The 22,289-nt window shown below is 44.6% G+C and overlaps 1 protein-coding gene across 2 annotated transcripts in view; it reads right to left on the bottom strand.

Annotated features, from left to right (window-relative positions):
* The window catches only part of bmp4 (bone morphogenetic protein 4), a 63,617-nt gene that overhangs the window by 7,330 nt on the left and 33,998 nt on the right, over window positions 1-22,289 (bottom strand). The window contains exon 1 of one of the 2 annotated variants that reach the window (XM_064321414.1): window positions 4,117-4,466. The exons of the other annotated variant lie outside the window; for it this stretch is intronic. The gene's annotated coding sequence lies outside the window, so the exon portion shown is untranslated. Of the gene's footprint in view, window positions 1-4,116; window positions 4,467-22,289 lie in introns of those variants that run through there. 2 annotated transcript variants of the gene reach the window in all.

The raw sequence follows: 22,289 nt of genomic DNA, 5'->3' as shown, positions 1-22,289 counted from the left end.
CAGGTGTATCATTTGAGCCAAAATGGAACAATAAAGGAGTGCACTTTCCCAAAAACTCTTATTGAGGAACGGGGAAGCTTCCGTCTGACAGTCGCAAGGTTTCTAAAATAGATCACCGTTTGTAAGTCACGTAAATACCCACAGTCCAGCAAATCACAAGATTTCTGCTTGGAATACATACTAACAAGCCAAGCAGAAACTTTAGGCTTGCAAAAGCAGAGTAGAAAATGTCTGGAAGACCAGCCATTTCCAGGAAGAGGTCCCAAACCTCAAAATTTGTGTCGCGAAATACCTTTAGGGTATCAATAAGAATGGCATTCATGTTGATTTAATGACCGGAGCAATTAGTCCAGAACAAACATGGCTTTGAATGAACACCCTTCTGCATTCCCACACAAACTCCCAGGCAATGATTAACATTACAACTGGAGGGATTTGGTCTAACTGATCCTCGCTAAATTGTAGTGGTGAATCACTCTAATGAAATCAGGGGGAATTGTTTGGGTTTGGAAATAACAGGGTTACAATGGCAGCACTCGAAGAGGGAAAACGATGTTCGGGTTTGGTCATCGCTTGGACCCAGTTCTACTGGAAACAAACCAACCATTACAGCAGAAAGATGCACGTTAATAAGAACACTGAGTGTGTGTGGGGGGGAGGGAGGTGGGGGGTGTGAGGGGTGGGGGGGGGGGGTGTGGAGGGGTCAATGCTAGTATTTGGCCTTCGTTTTTTCAGTTAGACACACAAAGAATGGTTAAGCCCTAATGTGTTATGTGACTGCAGCTTGAAGGAAGCACTGTGGAAATGGCAGTGGTCCTGAACATTTCCCAGCTCTAATACCCATGATCCCTTTGGGGAGTAACGTGTGCATATGTAACAACAAATGTTCTTCTTTTTTTAACAAAAGAGGCCTCTCCCAAGACTGCAGCCAGTCATATTGCTCAAACAACACTGACTAGAGGCCATACTGTACCAAAATAAACATTTCCCTTACAAAGTAATGACACAGGAGGAGAGTTCCGTGATAGCAACTTCCAGCAGAGTCTCTTGTTCACTATATAACATACGTAAATATATATGTCCGACATAATATGACTTAGATACTGCATCTGATGTGGAAAATCGTTGGGCTAGCTGAAGTGGCTTAAGTTCACATTTACTGGAGTTTGGGAGGAATGAAACAGCGTCATATTGTGCAGGGAAATCGGCCCGAAGACCAATTAGGTCATTAAAAGAGTTTGCTTCTCATGGTTTTTTCAGTCCTCTAGGCCTCCCGGTGTTGACTGTAGCTCTTCTCTCTTTAACCAGAGATAATGTGATCAGACTGTGCACATGGCCCTTTAGATGTGTTTCCTGAGGAATTTGACAGGGTGGGGGGTGATGCAGGTTGCCATGGGAACACACAATATTCAAGGCCCCAATTTTAGCTTTATCTTCCTCACTTTCAAAACTCAACCAAATATATTTTTTAAATAAATTTAGTGAAGTTTGAATTAATGTTATGTATTTTCTTAAAGGTAGTTTAAACACTCTCAGTTTACAAAATCGTGAGATGAAATACATTTATAGACATTTTTAGACAGAAAATAGTAATAATGCACGTGAATAACAAAACCGTTTATTTGGATCAAGCTAAAATACTCCAGCATAAAGGTGAATACCTGCTTACATGAGAATAGCAATGTACCCTATAAGAATTTAAGCTACACATCAGAACACAAACGTTTTGTAATGCATTTTAATCTTTAAAGTTCTGAATAATCGTTTTAAATTGTTCGTCGCGCATATTGTTCATGCACAAAATATTTACATGTACTTCTGTTTGTACGTCCTCTAAGGTAATTAATTCAATGGATGAACGCAGACTAGTTAGAGGCGCTTACCATTTGCTATTATTTGTACAGCCTTGTAGTTTTCATAACTTCTAAATTGCATGAATGAATAATTATTTCAGAAATATTTTGACAAAGAATGGTGATTTTACAAAACCCATATATTCTTATGTAAGAATACTGCAGTTCTTGACAAACCATGGCAAACTTGAGCGAGTTTTGTCCGATTATGTGAGACTGTTATTCTGTAAATTACAGGCTTCGAACTGATTTTCTTCTCCAAGAAAAACCAGTAACTTCAACTTCATTTTATTTCTCGTTGGAAAAGGAAAAGCGTTATTACTGACTGATGAATTAATATGGATTTCGCTTCATATAAACTGTAGTTGCAACGATTTAGTTGAAACCTCGTTTCTTTCGGTAGATTATTTTATTTTTTCACACTCTGTGTTTGTTCTTCGTAATACGGTGAACAATGCAGAGCAAACCAAACAATTCGCTTTGGCAATGTCAAGTGCTCTATTACAGATTTCCACAATACTGTATCGGTGCTTCCAGTAGTTTGTTCTGATACGTGTAACCGTTTACGATCTAATTTTAAAATTCGCTTCTTCCTTTTTTTCCCCTTCTGAGGCACTGACATTTAAGACATAGCACAACAGTGTCTGTTTATACTTAGCGGGGAAGCCAACTTTTTAAAATTAGGAGCAGAACACAGCACTGCGATCCACAGTTGATCAAATTCACTTGAAATTCGAAAACTCTCTGCTGTTTTCTGAGAAATAAGTGCATGAATAAAACCTTAGTAAGACAAAGGAAGGAAAATTGCTGAAAAGATAGTAATTGAATATCCACTTATGGGCTGAAACGCTAAAAAGAAGCTGGTATTGGACAGTTGCGCACGCATTTCGCACAACACAGTAACTTTACAACGACCGCAGGCCTTATTATTCTTTCCAGTTAATAATTTCTAATTAGGGTGTCCGTGACAGAATTAGTCATTGATTTTATTTTTATTTTCGCTTTGACATTCACCGCTGTTTAGCAAGAAAAACATTTGCTAACGTCATACTACTACCAACGTAGCCTACTATACCAACAACGTTAATCAGCCAGCCTTTTTACTGTGATCATTTAGTTGTTAATTAATAACGGTTATAATCAAAATAATGGTTGAGTTCTGCTTTTAATCAGCCTTTTCGATTTTTGCAACGAAAGACAGCAACGCGTAGTAAAATAAGATGGAACAATAGGAATGTTGCCGCAGCCATTGCGCGACTTGAAGCTCTGCGCATTCAACAAGCTGAATCAGATACACTGCGCTTTAGTCCACGATCGATGCGGGGCAATTTTGTTACGTATTATAAGTCAGGACAGTATATTACTCTGCTCAGTTTTTTAAAATGCATTCACAGTTATTTTTAATAAATCAGCATACGTGTATGGGAAAACCCAGGTTTTATGTCTTGGGCCTATAAACCCAATTCGTATTGGGGGGGAAGGGGAAGAAACAAGACACAATAAACGAATAAAATACCTGCAACATCTTTTCATATGACGAAGACAAACTGCATTTTTGTTTGTCCCGACAGGCAAATTAATTGTCAAATGGATACCAGTAAAAAAAAAAAAAACAGTCACATCGGTTAGGCGACAGGACAGGCAGGTGTAAAGAGCGCCGCGGTGGGGAAGGCAAAATGTGGCTAAATCCCGTACAACTAACACACTTTTGACGCACAAACACAAAAGACCGCATAACATGGAGCGGCACGGAGAGTCTCGTCCCACATGCATCTTTCTGGCGAAAAATAACCGCTCTTCAAAACAACCTAACGTTCATCCTTCCAAGTCCATCAATGATTGCGCCGAGCTCGAAATTTAAACCATAAACATATGCACTTATAATTATAATCAGAATTATAACATGCATAACTAGTGATTTACACACAAAAACGAATCGTACAAATGCATAGAGAAAGTGAGATTAAGGCGATCGTTCTATTATTTGTAACTGTGAACGTTAAACGTAGCCTACATTACAGTTATACGGGCTATCTTAGTCTTGAACCCGAACACTCAGATATTTTTTTTAAATGCTGAAAAAAGCGTGCAACATAGGCTACTACGGGATATAGGCTATGTCCTTACTATTAAACGAAGTTACCGGGACACAGTGTACTCCTCGTCTAGCTACAATCGTCAGAAATCCGCATTAATTTACGCATCGATAAGAATCATTTGGCACAGAAATATGAAAGCAAAAGTTTTTCTTTTACGCACTTACCATGAGAAGCGGTACAGGTATTATCCTCAGGTTGAAGAGTAAATTGGACAAAAAGTGGGGAAGGGGGCTCTCCTCACGCGAAAAAAAAGTCCAGGTAAATTTGAATGTACCGAAAATACCGAACGAAAAGGCCCTGCGAAGAGTTACGAAGGTGCCATCGGATCACATAGTTTAATTCCTTAATGTCGCCCCCAAAAAATTAATTACGGATCACTCTAGACAGCGAACAGTTTAGTTAATGCAGCAAGTGCAGAGATGCAGCGGGGTCCCTATCTCCAGACGTTTCTAAGAGCAGAGCACTGCACGCACAGGCAACCCACGAACTGCTCAGGCATCTAATGCTACATGCAGTTTTTATGTGTCCGCCCAATTTAGCCTCCCTGCCTCCTCCCCACCCCCTCCCTCCGCGCGGTTAAAACACCTAAGATATAACCCGGTTCTGACGCAAGCGGGGAAAACACAATGAATTTTAAATGTTTTCAACGTGATACACGTGGAGGTATCCAAAAGTGCAATGTTTTTTTTTGTTTGTTTTTTTTTTGTTTTTTTTAATTTGGTTGAAACATTCCTCGACAAAACAACCATCTTTATTCATGAACATAGCCGACCGGCTGCGAACACCCAACTATTGCATCTTTCAGCATGCTTGCGTGCATCTAAAATCGGATACAGCGTAATTATATAAAGAAAAAGGTTTTAATTATTCTTTTAAATAAGATTTTAATTATTCTTTTTAAAACAATTATATTTTTATAGGAGGACCAGCTTTTGTTAAAGCAACATTTTTACTTTTAATTTCAAAAAAATGCATTCGTGTAGTAGCTAGTAAGTGTGATGCTTTCAAGACATTTAGAAATTAGGTCTATCATACTGCAATGAGTGCGTTGTAGTCCATTAGGTCCTTATATCTCACATGTTAATGACTTCTTTCAATGATAAAGCCTGTGCCTTCATTCCTGAGCTATTTTGTTTATACAGTATATTGTGTTCCTATGGAAACGATTATCTGGGGTTCAGGGAAGATTCCAGCATTCCATCTTCAGCTGTCTGTTAAAGCGAACATCTGAGAAACGAGCGTTCCAAGTGATCAGTAAGCTTGTCCAATCAGTTTAGAAAAATTCGAACATCTAATTTTCGGAATTGAATTCTCCTTTTCGGAATATTTGTCTTTCTAGAAAGAGCACTAACAACAATAGTACTATTTTTTTTTTTTAAAGTTAAGTACCAAATTTTTATTTCATTTTCCGGTTGTGCAATATGTTTGCAAAAGTACAGCTTCAGTTACACCTTGCTCTTTAAGGACAAGTAAAGTCCTTTAAGACATCATTTTTAGGCAGCAGAATAGCAGAAAAAAATTGGCCTCAATGAATCCTAAAGCTTTAAATCTGCTCTGGATCTCTCTGGTTCTCTCAACAGGGTCACATAACCACCCTGAGAAATGCACTCATGTTGAGGGGATTAGGGTGAGATTGAACAGTGGTCTAAACAGGAAACGTTTGCAAGGGACTTAATGCAAATGGCCGAGCTATTTCTCACAGTTTATTTACTTTAATTTCCCTTGCATAAAATTACAGTAACATCCACCAAATGACTGCGGGGCTTAGAATGTGACCTTTTCTGTCAACACAGTAACTTTATCTGTCACTGACACACACACACACACACGCACCCACACACACACACTCGCGCAGCGTGTTGTGTGTCTCTGAGCTATGTACGCAAGCTGGTTGAATTTATTCCCGATGACTACTTCAGACAGATATTTACACACAAGTAGTCCTTAATCAGTACATTATGTGTTATGGGGCATTTGGTTTGTCAAAGGACCACACAGTGCTCAAATGTGGCTTGCATTCTGCACAATGGCTGTGCCTTTGTTTCTGGGAACCCTGAACGATCACAAAGCTGCAGTTACCTGATGGCACTTGGATGAACTTTCCTAAAGTCTATTAAGCCTTGTGTTGCCCTCAGTGTGGGCAAACCTGACCTAGGTAATCTACATGCTGCCTAATTCACAGATTTATAGGACAGGGAAAACACAGTAGAAGATAAACCAGCCTGACTCGTTTTACCCTCCCTTGAGTAAAGGGGTAAGGGGAATGCCCTTTCTCTCACACTCAGACCTGGGCATATTATCTGAGGGAGAGGCTGCCGGAGACCCCACCCCCAAACCCACCCCGACCCAATCCAGTGTCCGCGCCGTAGCTCGTCTAACCGCTCACGCAGCCGACGCGCTGGAGCGCAGCGAACCTCAGCCCGGTCCGCGCTCGCCATGGCAACGCGCCCGGTGTGGCAAGGTGTCGGCCGATGCGGCCGTCCTGGCGCAGATGCTGCTGGTTGCAGCGCTTCCCGAGTTTGTAGCGTTGCAGTGACTGTCGGGAGCGCCTCACGCTCACCCCCCCCCCCCCCCCCCCCAGGCAGGCGTTTATCACCCGGCTCTTCTTTAGCCTCAGCCGGGAGAAGGCCGGACGGAGCTGGACTAATCGGAGCTTTGCTGCAGTTATGACACATATTCACACGGCCCGTGAGCACACCGAGCCCTCGATCAACCATCGCACGCACGCTACCATGCCGCAGCCATCTACCTCGTCGTCTTTAGTAAGCAAAATTCCGTCATCCCATACGGGGGTTGCAACGAATGAACCTTTCATAATGATTACACTAATTGCCGTAAAGTCAATGAAATAATTTAAGATTTCTAGATTCAAACTTAAGGCATTGACGCAACACGAGGTTAAACACCACGATGACACTTTCATTTTCAACATCCATTTTCTGACATCCCTCTGCAGGCTGTGCACGTTCGCTAGCTTCAAAACGATTTTTTTTCTTTCTCAAAAATACACTGTGCAACGGGAAGACGGGAAGCTCTGACCTGAAGAGAAATAGCTGGATGACTCACGTAGTAGTACTGCGAGTGGACAAAATAATGAGTACGTTACGTATAAATATACCGAGCGTGGACGCGTGCCATGTGCGGTGTGTGGTTGCGAATAACCAGAACCGTTTTTTACACACAGTCTCGGTGAAAGTGGAAATTTCATGGAATTTTTTGGAAGTCGTGACGCAGAGACCGTCGAGAGGGCCGAGATGAGCGATGAACGGCGAGCGGCGAGCGGCGGGCGGCCGCGGCGGTAGCACCTGTCCAGGCCCTTAATGAAGGCCTGCTGTCAAGCGCTGGCCAGGCTTAGCCGCGCTCAGCCGCCGGGATCCGGGGGAGATTACCTAGCTACCCCGGTGGTTTGGCTGCAGGCAACGCATGGGGGATCCCGAAAGAGAGAGAGAGAGGAGAAGAGCTTCAGAGCAGAGCCCCGCAACCCCCTGTCTGCCTCAGAGAGAAACATCTGTCACAAGCAAATACCCAGAATTCCCCTCTCTTCATTTCTCGCCCATTCCGTGCACTCCAAGCAAGTGTTGCACTGACCTCTAGAAAAAAAATTAATCATAAATTATCACTCTGGCCTCCCATGAAACACACACACACACACACTAACACGCACAGAAAGCAAGAAAATGCTCTACACTTAACTAAGGAACTCCACAGCAGCCTGTAGTGTGATGTTATGCTTCGATAGGCTGTCCATATTAACAGACGTATTTTATTTATTCACAGTTATAAACATGAATGCCAGTTTTTAGATTGTGCTGGTTCCTCTTTCCTTGAATACAGGTTGCATGTGCCATATGAAATAACATAAAAAATGTTTTTTAGAAGAATAATCGCTCCCCATACCCACACACACACACACACATACACCAATGCAGAGCTGGGGTCAATTTCATTAATATTCAGCCAATGTCTGGAAATTTAATTATTTGAAAAATGTTCAACAAATATATAATGGGAACTTTTTGATTTGTGATTTGAATTTTAATACATCCTGACCTAGCTGAATTTAAATGGAAGTGACTCCAAACCCAAGGGTTCCAGCACTGTTCAAAAACTTCCATTGGGCAACACCAGCTAAAGGCTACTACTACCTCCACTACCCACCCCCTTTGTGTAGGAACGTAACATACCAATACCAGGGTGAGTTCTGGTAGTGAAACACAACAGGCAATGTTTACCTGCGATGGCCAGGGTTCGAACAGGAGCTCAACACCGTCCCAGGGCTTGCTGCTCAACGTCACCGCACACCTTCCAGTAAAAAAATACACAGGCCTAAACCACTGCCCAGAGCTCACCATCACAGAAACAAACTCCAGGGAGATGGATCAAACAGAGCTTTCACTGGTCAGGCTCGTCGCAGGGGCAATCTTCGGCCTACGCACCCCTTGCCTTTCATAAGGTTCTGAAACATAGAACACTCTGCCGAAATCCCTTAACTCCGACCACCCCCCACCCCCCAGTGTACCCTTCTGAGTTCTCAGTCCCTCCATTTCAAAGCCTGTCAGTTGTAGGAAGGGTTGGAATCAGACAAACCATTTTAATCCCTGTAATGGAATTGGCATGTAAACTCATGAAAGTAGAAAGTAAACAGGAGAAGGCAAAAAAAAAAAAAAAAAAAAAACGAAGAATGGACGCTGGATTGGCCAGGCTTTGAGAATCGCCATTACGCTGAAACTCAAGTGTGACCCCGTGACCCCCGCGTTAGAACAAAGAGATCACAGGCTCTTCTTTCTCAGCCTCCATTAACGGAGAATATGGCTAAATAAACACGACGGCTTCACTTTTACTGGGGCCGCTTCGTCACGCGACGGGATTTCTTCTGGTTTTGTCTGTGCTCCGGGACATTCGCTCGCCACCACTATAATTTGGACCAAAGCAGACTAATCAGGCCTGTTAACTCTCATCTCAGTCAGTGTTTAATTACACCACGCCACACGGAACCCTTCGTGCCTAAAGTAAATTCCATTCACATGAATGCTTAGCTTAACTGTTACTGATCTGATAGTATGATAGCTAATGTCCGCTTATCATTTGAACAATTCTCTTCTTTCTTTTCCCATAATGATCTGAATTTGACATTGCCGAGTATTGATTTTCTTTGATGCTTTATGTGAAACATGTTTAGACTACAACAGTAATAATAATGGACTAAATTTACGTGGGATCGCCTTTCACCGATTCTAATGCAGTGCATTTCAAATAGACTGTCTCTGATGGGGTCTGAGGGTTTGAACTTATTCACGTCCAGCTATTAAATTTTTTTTTTTTTTAAACCGAGTGAAGGAATGAAAGAGGAACCATAAAGTCAGTTCAGGGTAACTCCAGTGCACCGAGCGGGGAGCTGTTCCTGAGAACACGAACACTGCAGGTGTGAGAAAATCAATCACAAATGTGCTGGACTGCTCCGGTTCTCCGCGGGGCAAACGGGCAACCGGAGAAATTTTGTTTCCCTTTTTCCGAAGCACGCGAGCGCCTTCATAAAACCTCCCGGTTTCGTCGGTTACCCGCGCTTCAAGGCTGCACCTTGCGCGCGTTATCAGGGGTAACTGGTGAGTGTGCTGCTGCTGCTGCTGCTGCTGCCGCCGCTGCCAGGTCCTTTTTTTAGTATGGTCTTCCGAAAGTGCAGCGAGACACTGCCGCCTCAACACTGTCCAGACCCCCCCTGTGAGCGGGCTAATGGGGGGGCTGCCACAGCCCGCCGGTCACCGCCCGAAAACGCTCGATCGATTAAAAGGCCTGTTTATCTGCGTTCTGCTCTTCGGGAAAACTCTTTCCCTAATCACAGAGCTTTGATACGACCTGGAGTAAGACGCATCGCGATCACGGTCCGGCGCGGTGTACGTCATCTCTTCGCTCTCTTCGTGTCTTGATTTATCAGCGCCCGGGCATCTGTAACGTGTTACTCTCTTCCTTCCTGTTTCCTCTTTCTGAAAGAGCCTGGGCAGAATCACTGAGCATTCTGTTGTAGGATTACGCTATAAAGCACTGCTTCTTTTGATGGGGCGGGGGGGGGGGGTCCGCACGCAGCTGATCTGACCATCTGCAGCCTCAAACGTCAGAGACGCAGCACAGATGAGGCGGGTCTCCGTCGAACGCCGTGTCAGAGATCGCACGATGACTGACGACGTGAAAGTCAACGCAGAACACCGCGACGCCCTGAAGCGCGGCACGTACTGCACTGACCAAAAATAGCCCAGATTCCAACCGCCACGTAAATTTTTCCTGAGCCGATCGCGGCTGCCCTCAAGACCTCTGAAGCAAAAAAAAATAAAATAATGTACTTGACACGCTTTGACCTGGAATGCCAAAAAACTACAGCGGCCTGCAACACGGAGCATGTTTAAGTTATTTAAATAAATCAGGCTCAAGTCATAAACACGGCATTCACTGTGTGCGGCCTTAAGATGTCTGAGCAGTGGCGTAGCGAGGGCTTCATCACGTAGTGAGGAAGCAGGCTTCTTAAGAGAGCCAGTGCATGTTTTATAAGGCTTTGTGCTTCTTTAGTGAAAACAGAGGGCAACAAAAGCTCCTACAAAAGGTAACCCTTTTCAGATACAATTCCTCTCACTCTCGTATTCTCTCTCTCACTCTTTCTCTCGCTGTCTCTCTCTCTCTCTACCTCCATTTCTCTCTCTCTCTCTCTCTCTCTACCTCCATTTCTGACCATATTTATTTTTATTACAAATCCCTTCCCTAAAGCTCTCTTAACATTTCAGGCCATTGAGAAGCTCTTAAGTGGATGAACGAGTGCTAACTGTGTCTTTTCAAACCCTGACATTTAATACTTGATATAAATCACTCAGGGGACCTGTTATTCTTTCAAGAATGTAATTACATACTTTAAAATAAAACTTGAAAGGGCCCAACAAGTTTTAAAACGCAGTGTGTGCTCACAAGAAGGCAGGAAGGAATTCCAAGCAGTCGGAATATGCTAACATCCCGGTGCAGGCTCACTCAGGGTACGGGGAGGAGGATACGGCCGGCCGGTCAGTGCTGCAGTCCGGACACACGGAGGGCACAGACACTGTTGCTGAGAGGGCGAACATAACAGGTAAGGGCAGGGCATAACAGGTAAAGAGTTTACCTAAACCAGGCCCCAGCAAAGCACCAAAGGCCTGTAGGGGAGGTATTTCTCCTCCTGGCTGCAACGAATGTCACTGCTGCATTTAAACTCTCCAAGTGTAAAACTTCAACCCAATATTCATTTGTATTATTATAAAGTTTCTTGTTTAATACATATATACACACACACACACTCACAAACACACACACACACACACACACACACTCAAAAACACACATCATTTTTTTAATTGTTTTTTTTTTGTTTAATTTATTTAGCTTTTATTCCATGTGCTCTAGTCATTTATAAAATGATGCTCCCAGCAAATAAGACACGATAATAAGACATTGCAGATTTAAAATGTTCACTGAATTCGAACCTCAATTGGTTTCAGTACCACAGTAGAAAGTAGTCTTTCTGTGTTCAAGACACAGCAAAATAAACATAAAATAGAAGTCCATATTGTTTATAGATTCATCTTTACTCATATTGTCTTTACATATTGTCTTCACAAAGGCCTCCTCTTTGTACCAACAGAGCAGTTTTCTGTATTTATTATTCTTCATTCACACAACCCTGTCCTGAAAATCGAGATACTTGTGCTTTGTTCCAAAATAAATACTTTGTCTGCACTGAATTCCCCGAGGTTGACAAAAACATTCTGTAAGCAACCGTTAAGTTTGTTATGCTAGCCCGCTGTATTAATACAACACAAAACAGATTCATCAAAAAAAGATATATTTATTAGACAGCGAAGGAAATGAGTTGTTTATCAAATCAACAAATCCCCATCTGACATGTTTGTATAGTGAAATATGCGTAGTAGTAAACAGGCTGTGTGCATCTGTCAGAGAATCACATGGAAAGGAAAATAGACTCTGGCCAAACCAGAAAGAAATATATTTTATAGTTAGCATTACAAGTGTACTATAAAGTAAGTCATCATACCATGAGATAATAAAGACAATTTTGACAGCTGGCCCATGGCAGAGAAAGAGTCCAGTGCCTCAGCGCTAACTGATGACTCACTCACGCGCCACGTGACCTCCAGATACAAGATGGCCGCCGCCTGGGCGAGCGGCTTGGTGCTCGGTGTGACAGTGGGTGGTCACGCAGTGAGCTCATCTTCCGTCTCCCAGGCGGCCAGGACCTTCCGTTTTGTTTTTAGTTTTTTTTTTTCGTGGAAAACAACGTCTTGTACGCGTGTGCCATGGAAACAACGCGGTGGCCCGGCCTAGCCGAGCCCCTCGGGTCCGCCCAGCGCGGCGCAATTAAACCAGGGTGGGAACTTCGCAAGCCCCGCGCGGTCCCACTCCGCTGCCTTTCTTCTGCCAGCGCGTAATTGCTGTTGTTAGAACTGTAGCTGCAGTCTTTGGGAGTGGTCAGAATATTTCGGTGGAACTGGTAGTGACTGATTTCCCCCCCGTATAAGTGAGGGCCTGGAGGAGGGCTTTGAAAAAAAGCTGAGCACAACCCCTTGTGAAAGGCCCAAACACGCACCCTGTCTCACAGGGAGTCTGGGGCGAGGTGTAGGTGGGTGGGGGAGTCGGGGGTAAACAAGAGTCCCCAGCTTGCAGGATATCCTATGATCTTTTTTTTTCTGGATGGTTGACTGAAAAGTTAATTTCTAGCTCGGCTTGTAATTGTAGGTCATTTTGCCTATGAGTGCAATTCCAGCTTGATAAACGAGTTCCTCTTTGCTCTGAGTGTTTATTTGCCGCACTTTGATTTGAGAGTCGCGCTCGGAGGCGGAGCCTCAGAGAAGCCCCCCCACCGCGGTTCCGCTCATCGTCCCCGCGTCCCAGCATGCATTTCACCGGCACTGGCGGAGCACCCGAACGTGCGCCCTCACCCGAGCATCCCTCACCGTGCGGGTAGGGAGAAAAATGACTACGCCACTGGAAAAGATCATTCGAACCAGGCGAAGACAGGAGCCCCGCAAACCAGAATATGCACAAGACCAATATAAACAACGGAAACGGGCCGTAAATGGGGTGGGTGTTCGGTAATGAAATAATGTGAGAGGAAGAGACTCACCGTTCGCACAGGCCGGGACGGTGAGTTAATCTCGGTGAAGCATGACGGCAGCGCATTAACAAACAAACAATCCCTTTTTTTAAATAATAAAAAAAAGCCAGTCGACACGACGGGCCCCGTTTTTATACGTTGGGCAAATTTAATAAATGCATGGGTAATGAGCCTGGCTAACTCAAGCCACATTTTACTGCATGCTGCAATTCCGCACTGGCCTCCGGGGGCAGGCTGACATGACACAAATTTTCCGCTGTCAATAAAAAAAATAAATAAATAAATAAAAATAAAATGCCGATTCCAAAATGACTCACATGCATTAAGCCTGGTGTTTTTACTATAAGACCCCAGAGTGGGCCACAGCTGTAGATCACGTAGTGTTTTACAATGGCAAGCCATGGAGACGGATGGGGGGGGCGGGGGGGGGGCTGGCCCGCATTCCTGGAGGCAGAGACAAATTAAAGCTGCCTTAACAGCCAGCCCCAGTCAAGGTGGAGGTGGTGCTGGTGGTGAGGCCCGTCGAAAGAAAGTGAGCCGAACCTCTCCCACCCCGCACACTGGAAACAAATGTCCTCACATCCATTTTTTCCCTCCCCTGCAGCGCCATTATTTCCATGCAGTTTACATGCCTTGAACTCACCCTGAATGACAGTTATAAGCAGGTGTCCCATCATGCCTCTGTCACACTATACACGGCAGAAATGTTCAGTGCTAATCATTTGAAGTGTAGATTTTTTTGGAATGTTTTTTCAGTCAGCGTTCTAGAACTCCACTGCCTTCTGTTACCGTTACGGATTATTACATCAGCATTAGAATGTTCAGTTAAGAATCACATTTTTGTGACATTACACCTTATTTTAGTGTAATGTCACAAAGGTTTAAATTAACTCTATTAGAGTAACTCTGACCACACCCTCAGCTGACCAGAGGAAGATGGACTCCGCCGACTGTGTCTGGCTCCTCCTTCTTCCTATATGCCATAATGGAAGCTCATTCCTGCCGTTGTCTCCCAATACTTTTAAGGCAGGGAATGCTGTGAAGCCTACTAAGACTACTGTTTTGTAAAACGGGCTGCACTGGTACATATTATGGATGCAATACATATTTCACATGATATGACTCCATGCCGAAGTCTGAGAGAGTCGAATTAACATTTGACTGCATACGAGTTTGTGGCGTTTCGCTCCTGTGGGGAAGCCCAGGCAGACACACGCCAGACGAGAGGTAAAATCAGGGAGTCGTCGCGCGTGGCTACCTCGGGATGTGGCCGCAGATTCCGAGCCCTACCGTGCCGCCAAACAAACAGCGGCTCAAATAAACAGCTGCGTTCTCGCCACAGCGAAATAAGCTCCCCGGCCTCCTCCCCTGTCCGACCTGCGGTTTCAGCTTTGGTGCGCGACTTGTTGTCATTGCGTGTCTCTCTTCTTCCGCAGTCCTCTCACTTCTGATTCTGTAGTAAACAGAGAGCCGCCGGAGTTTGTCTTGGATGGGCCTTCTGCGGAGGATCCGCTGTCCTTTAAACCATCTGGATGGCTCATCCTCGCTCACCCGCTGCGACAGCGTATCTACGGGCTTTAAGTGAATCTGTGCTTTAAGTGTCAGTGAATCTGTGCCTTAAGTGACAGTGAATCTGCGCTTTACGTGTCAGTGAATCTGTGCTTTAGGTGTCAGTGCATCTGTGCCTTAAGTGTCAGTGAATCTGTGCCTTAAGTGTCAGTGAATCTGTGCTTTAAGTGTCAGTGAATCTGTGCCTTAAGTGTCAGTGAATCTGTGCTTTAAGTGTCAGTCATCTGGCTAAGTGCCAGTGATCTGTGAGCAACTGTGCATTGGCGCTCATGTTTGATTATATAGCAAGCTTTGTGGATTTTCACTTGGTCTGTTGGCAGATATTTTTCTGTCAGTTTGGTAGGTGCATCCAAGACCTACTGTAGTAACAGCCAGGTGGCACATAAAAGATCCACACTGTCAATGATGATGTGCAATTTACAATTTCAGCTTCAATTGCAATCATACTTAATTGTACTAAAGTCATTTCATGTGTTCAAAGATTATTTGGTCCGTTATGGAAAAATGACAAGGAATAAAATGGAAAAAGCTTTAAGACTAATGGAATCCCCAAAAGACTGTTTAAATATTTTTTGAAATAACTGTTTTGAAGGAGGCCCAGTCCTTAAATAGTGTTCATTGCTCAGCAACTCATGCCACCATCTGAAGACACACCTTTTAAAAGTTTGCTTTCCATAACGGCAAAGTAACAGACACATTACTTTTGATATTTATGAAAAGCACGAGTGAGTGCACAGAAGGTGTACCTGACTCACAGTGCATCTGATTCACTGTGGACTGGGTGTAGCGTGAGCAGTTTTAACATCGGAGTGCGCATCCCCACCTCATGGATTAACTTAGCAATTCCTGAGTAATATGGTCCTGCCATTCACTCCAAGGCACACAACAACATTGTCTGTTTATATCAAACTGCCAGGCTACTCCTTTCCACTCGGAAATGTGGTGGGTTTGTTGTGGTAGGTGTCCGTGAATGACTCAAGGGAATCCCGGTACTTTCAGCTCTTTGGTTTGGCACTCGCTCTTAATTTTTGCCATTTGCAAACTTCCACTACTTCTTCCGCCACTTTCTTCTTCCACTACTTCTTGAGCCCACTGGACACAGACTAAAGCGAGTGGCATCGGTTTTAGCAGCATGTGCGTTCATGGAAAAGAGTTTTTTTTAAAACAGTATTTTTCACTGTTCACGATGCTTTGAAGACGTTTTCATATTTTTTGTTCCAGTCAGTTTCACTCAGATGTTGTCAACAGGCATGTTACTTGCGTGTAGTTTCGGGACGAAATGAAAGGTGTCAACCAATGGCGAAGCGAGTTTTAATCACCTGCATTGCTGTGTGAATTATCTTCATCCAAAGTTGTCATGTTGGGAATGTTGTAGAAGTGTCTGGGGGCCGTATGAATTACATACATAGTAGCTGTGGGTTGAGTTCTCGCTTCACAGCGGGAAACGCCCAGCCGGGAAAACCCTCGTTTTTAGGCGGATCGAAACTGGGCACGGCTGATCGTGGGGTTTGAAGACGAGAGGGCCGGGTGAGAGAGCCCGATTTCTTCCGCTGGGCTCCGAGCGAGGACTTCCCCGCGTATCTACAGGAAACGGCTCGCAGAAAACAGCTGCTTCTTGTCGGCGCGTCGCGTTATTCGACGGTTATTTTTTCCATCGGCTGTTATTTTTCATTGGCTGAGCGGTCCCTCATGGCGAAACACAACACTGAGCATGATTCGACAAAAATGTCAGGCACGCTAGACATTCAGCCACAGGTCGCACCGCTCGCAAGAGCTATTATTGCCATTTGAAAACACCTGATACTCCACAAAATATGAGGTGTTGAGCCGATGTGCCATTTCAGTGTGAACGCCCTAAATTTCAACAAGAATTACACCAACCTCTTCACCACCATTACATTTTAGCACACATCATTTTGAACATGTGAAACGCAAGTTGGATCTGTACATAAGCAGACTTCCTTGTGGCATCCTTATGTATTGTACAATAAGTCAGACAACATAAAGGCATCTCTCAAAAGTCAATTAGGGAATTGGAAGTATAATAAATACTATGAACTGACTATGTTCATAAGGCACTTAAATCCACCAAGTGGGTGCTGTGGAAGAACCAGGCCAAGATTTATAACTGGGACAACAAAGGGATAGTCTACGAGTAGAGGCTGAGGATATGAGAGAGGTAACAGGAACACCCTGCAGTCACACACATGGCCGATAGTTAATGTTCAAAGTGGCACCAGGTAACTCATGAAAACAACCGAACATTACAATGAGAAAAGCAAGATATATCAAGCAGCAGGAATCCTGTACCAACTCAAGAGAACACAGAGCCAAGAAAGGATAGAATGAAATATTGTGTTAAATTGTAGGGACAAGCCATTTTTATACCCCACGCCTTCAAGACATGGGAAAGATTAAGAAGATGTAAGTTCAGATAGATACGTGTGAGCCGCACATACAGAAAAACCACCAAGGGTGCACTATTACTCTGGAATTCACTGGACTCAAAGAATCAAATGCAAATGTATATATGACCATTTCATAAAAACAACTGCAACAGACTAAGGCTTCAGGAGTGACTCATAGATATGCAGCAAGTGTCATAAAACAGCATCCTGTGCCACAGGAAGTGGCAGTCGCCACCAGCGCCAGATTCGCTTTCCTCAGGAGGAGGAAAACATCTTTTTTCGTTTTTTTTATTTAAAGCAACGTATGTGTTCTCATGTGCTTACAGCTTGGCCTTGTTTATCCCTGTTTCCACAAGCAGTCACATGGACCTGAGAAAATGTCCTCATCAGGTTACAAGCAGTTTCACACACTGGTTCCCAGCAGGGTCAGGAGGCTCGCAGTGAAATCATGCAGTGAGTAAAACTGTCTCAGTTTCCGCTCTTAATCTCTCCGACCGCAAAGACATATTTTATGAGCGGGTGCGAGGGATTATGGACAAGCTTGATTTTCTGGAAGCTGTAATGAAATAGTTGTTTCGCCCCCCCCCCACCCACCCAACACCCCCACCACTTGCTGACTTTCCTCCCGGAGGCAACGTGGTGAAAAACGGGAAGCTCAAACCCATCTTGGGGCCTAGCCGTTGTCATGGCGACAGATCAAACATGGCAGCGGTTGGCAGTGGGTCGGCGGCCAGATCGCCATTACCCCGTCGGTTTCCCCCTCCGGTACCAACACCAGCGGGGAGCCTGCCGCCCAGCGGGGGAGGGGTGACGAGGGTTGGGGGGGGGAATGTTCCGGGACCCTCTCGGAGGCTCAGGCCCAAACCGCACTCTGACCGCGGCCAGGCTAGCGCCGCTCCCCATGTTGTCTGCCCCAGCGGGAGGTCAGCTGTTAGCAGTCAGTAAACTGGGCTTTATTACCGCGTATCTGTTATTTATTTATCACTCGGAGCAAGAAACACAAGCCATTACCACATTCTGCCTCCTGGCAGAGAGAGAGAGCAAGTTTGACGGGAAAAGCGCATGATGGTACACCGCCTGTTCAACCGCTACAAGTAGCCTGAACCCAACGAGCTGCCTCATCGTACTGACATTCACATTTTATTTGATGACATTCTGATGTAACACATGGGTGAGAAACATGCATTTGAAAATGTATTTGATTTCCCGTTGCTACTAACGAGATTTAGTGACTTCATTTCTCAATTTTACTAGTTTCCAGAGTTTCCAGCAAATGTGCTCATTTTATCTGACACAATTCTTCGTAATTTTACAAAGCTGTGTTGGAATTGATCAAACTAAGGGGATTTGATACACGCCCACATATTATAACTTATTATTTAATTTATTTTTTATTCGTAATAGTTGCATGGATTTGCTCATGGATCTCAACCAGTCACCCACCAGACCAGAGTGGACTACAGTACTTCCTATGGGGAATTTGTTTCCAGATCTACCCGTCCCGGAAAGAGCCGCAGTTTGAATGCACACAGGTTCCCTCTACTTTTACAATATCCCCAGTAATGTCATTCAAAGTGCAAATGGATTGACCATTGGAATGCTGGTGGCAAATGTAAAAGCACTCTGAACTACAGTTCCCATGGCCCCCCTCACAACACTCACTCCTCCTTAATCTTCTACCTAACAGAACACCAACAGAAAATGACTCTGAACCAACAGAGTAACTCCACACTTGCTGCTTTCAAGCCCATAAGAGATACAATAATGAAAGAACAACAATTATTTTTATTTTTTTTAAAAAAGCTTTCTGGCTCTCGTCACTGAGAACAGGCTTGCTGACGTCAGAGGAGTAGCACTATGATGAAATGTTTATGTGGTTATTTTTCCCTTTGTTCTGTGTAGCCCAACAGTGTTTAAGCGTTAAGTAAAGACACTGACATCACTTTATGTACTGTTAGTATTGCTTGCATCTGTCAAAAGCCAAATAGTGATGGGTGGTCAACTTTCATCATAAAATGCGAATCAGGTTTGTGATTTCGACCAAACAATGGTTGTGTAAATGGAGTACCGTGTAATGCACTAAATTCCACTCAGTGCATTACTAAATTTACAATGCTAACATGAAACCGTTAGAGGAGGAATAAAAAGAAGTTAAGCACAGCTTTATTTACAGTACATGCGCCTGTGCGTTGTCTGATTTTTTTTTCCTCAACGTTTTTCGCATGATGAACCCATTTGACTCTCTAATTGTTGGGCTGGACGGGGCGATAAAGAACGATCTCCAAATTCGGATGGAATGCTAGGTCCCCCAAGAGCCACACGGATGATTTAAGGCAGGAGTCATGGAATACTGATCTGTCCTGAAACTCTCTCTCTCGATCTCTTGCTCTCCCTCCATATCCCCCTCTCTCTCTCTATCTCTCTCGCTCTCTAAACCCACCCAGCAACTACCTCCCCCCCAATTCCCTCCCCTCTGCAGCGGGGTCCGCTGGTAAGAGGGCGTCCCGGCCCGGACCCCAGTTGCAGGCTGTCCTGTTCTGGCGGGCCGGGCCGCGGAAAGGGGGGAAGCAGCGTCCCGCAGCTGCTACGGAGGGCCGCACCGTCTCTCGACATAAATTTCACTGATATCACCTCCATCAGAGGCCCATAAAGCTGATTTATTATAAATACTGTTCTGCTGTGTTTACAGCATGCATTCTTGGGCTCGCACCATCTTTCAAAAGTGAGCGCTTGCAGGTGCTCAAGGTCTCCCTCGGTGGGGCAGAGCGGGGGGGAAAACTGGGAGAACGGAAGAAAAAAAAAAAGAAAAAAAAGACAAAAAGCAGATAACAAATTAAGGCTAAGGGGCAAGAAAACATGGCAGCCATCACCCCGCAGGATTTATCTCAGGCAGAGGTGATAAGGATAAGGCTAATGCGCTAAGTGTTAGTTACTCTGGCTCACCTGACATCTCTAGCCCCCCCTACCCCACCCCACCCCCCCAAAAAAAACTAAAAGTAATGGGGAGGAGGGCACTGACCCACATTACCCCCAGGAATGGATGACATAGATGACACAGCCATTCTCCCATTTCAATAATCACCCAAAGGACTGTCAAACTCACAAATTAATGGACGATCGCGGAGAGCAAAAATTGCAGGATGCAACTTGATGAGGGAAAAAATAATGAATTACCATGAAAAATCATCTTCTTCCCCCTTCTCCACCTTCTCCTTCTCCTCCTCCTCCTTTTTCTTCTTTTTCTTCTTCTTCTTCTTCTTCTTATTATTATTATTGTTGTTGTTGTTGTTGTTGTTGTGGTTGTGGTTGTTGTTATCACTGTTGTTAACAGTGGTAGTATTTCCTTCCATCAGCTCAGAGCCAGGACCTTGATGTATTATGTGGAGAAAGCTGCTAAAGCTCAGTGTCCCTAACCCTGCACCTTGGAGAGCGTCTCCAGAGCTGCCGAGACTCTGCAGCGGACAGCTGCAGGCTGCTACGCCCGTGGGCCCTTGATCTGAGTTGTTATGATTAATCTCCGTTGTTGCTACGGTGAAAAAAATTCATCTTTTCACAACCAATATGGCCGATTACGCTCGGAGCAGGCTGTCCACGGGCTACGCTGAAGTACATACACAGCCGCGCATAAATACACACGTCACATCATCCCCAGACTGTTTACCGTCCGCACCCAGACAGCAGATCCCTGCCCTCCAGGTTTTCCACTTGTTAATGTTTGTTGTGGTCAGACTCAAGGTTCTCCATATGAACGTTGGCCACGGTCACGTGTAGGATTTCCTTGACTGTAATATTTTCAGGTCCATCTACAAGGTGCCAATCAAGTCGCCTGTTCCGGTCCTCACTAGCCGAACACCTTGAAAGCAATTCAGACTTTTTGAAAACTTAAACCACTTAAACTACTATTCGGAAATTACGTCTGATTGTACCTCATTTTTAGTTAAATCCATACGGCATTTTTTGTTCTTTCCAACACAGAACATTCTGATTCGTCAGAAGATTTCATGTATTGTTTCTCATGGTAATACCCCGAACAGAGACAAGCAACCCAGCGAATTTAGACATCTAGTCATAAATCTTGGTTCAGAGACATTTTGACATAAATGGATTGGTTAACCCCAACATAGTTCCATTTTTACCCAGATATACTCTGGTTAAGTCCTAGTCAGCTAGAAAACTTTCACTTTTTAACCTAATGTTGCCTAGATGCCATTTCACCAACTCTCCACCAAGTTCTCACCACAAAAATGTTCACTGGGTATGTACAAATAATATCTTTCTCTTACTGAGGCCATGAATCAAGATGCAGAGCTATATGGAAAAAAGAAACACTGTCACATCTCCTTCCTGTTCTGCTTTTGCTGTCAATTATATTCCAGAAAAAGGAGAGTGACTGAGGAACCAGGAGGGGAAATCCTCTTGACGCTGCATTTTAAACTCGAGGTAAATCAGCAATAATAAAAGAGAGAGAGAGAGAGAGAGAGAGAGAGAGAGAGGAAGAAAAAAATAGACAGGCGAGACATTCCAGAAATGCGAGGGAGCCGGATGCTTTGAGGATATGACTACAGTCTGACCAAACTTCCCCCCTCAGACCAGGGTAATAACAGGCTTGGTCAGGAGTTTCTGCACTGGTCATCTTCGCCAATGTGCTCGCTGGCCCCAACACCTGGTTCTCTCTCTCTCCCTCTCTCTCTCCTCTCTCTCTCCCCTCCTCCCTCTCATCCTCCCTCCCTCCCTCTCTTCCTCCCCTCCTCTCTTCTCTCTCCCCTCCCTCCCTCCCTCTCCCTCTCTTCTCTCTCTCTCTCTCCTCTCTCTCTCACTCTTTCTCTCTGGCCCCAAAAGCGCAGAGCACTTTGCTTCTTTGACTAGACCAGCTGCAGCCAGAGCAAGTCACCGGCATCGCAGAAATGAGACCCGCGACGGCCTTGGCTCCAGAAAGATCAGTCCTCTGGCCAGAGAGGGTCGTGCTGGTCAGGGAAGCGGTGGAATGATACAGGCTATGTGTTACACATTCATCTCACACTGGCATCAGATCCAAGCGAGCTGAAGGAAAAGATTACAAAGTTGTTCCCTCCCTCGCCAACCTCCCTCTTTCACACTCTCTCACCCTGAACTGAAAAATGTTCAGTTTTCGTTATTGGCAGGACAGACATCCATTTATAATGCCAAAGTACATACATATTACAGAACAACACAATACACTATCGCAACATGACAG

This window comes from Anguilla rostrata, chromosome 1, assembly GCF_018555375.3.
Source record: "Anguilla rostrata isolate EN2019 chromosome 1, ASM1855537v3, whole genome shotgun sequence".
Lineage (NCBI taxonomy): Eukaryota > Metazoa > Chordata > Actinopteri > Anguilliformes > Anguillidae > Anguilla > Anguilla rostrata.
This window is presented reverse-complemented; position numbering and strand designations above follow the sequence as displayed.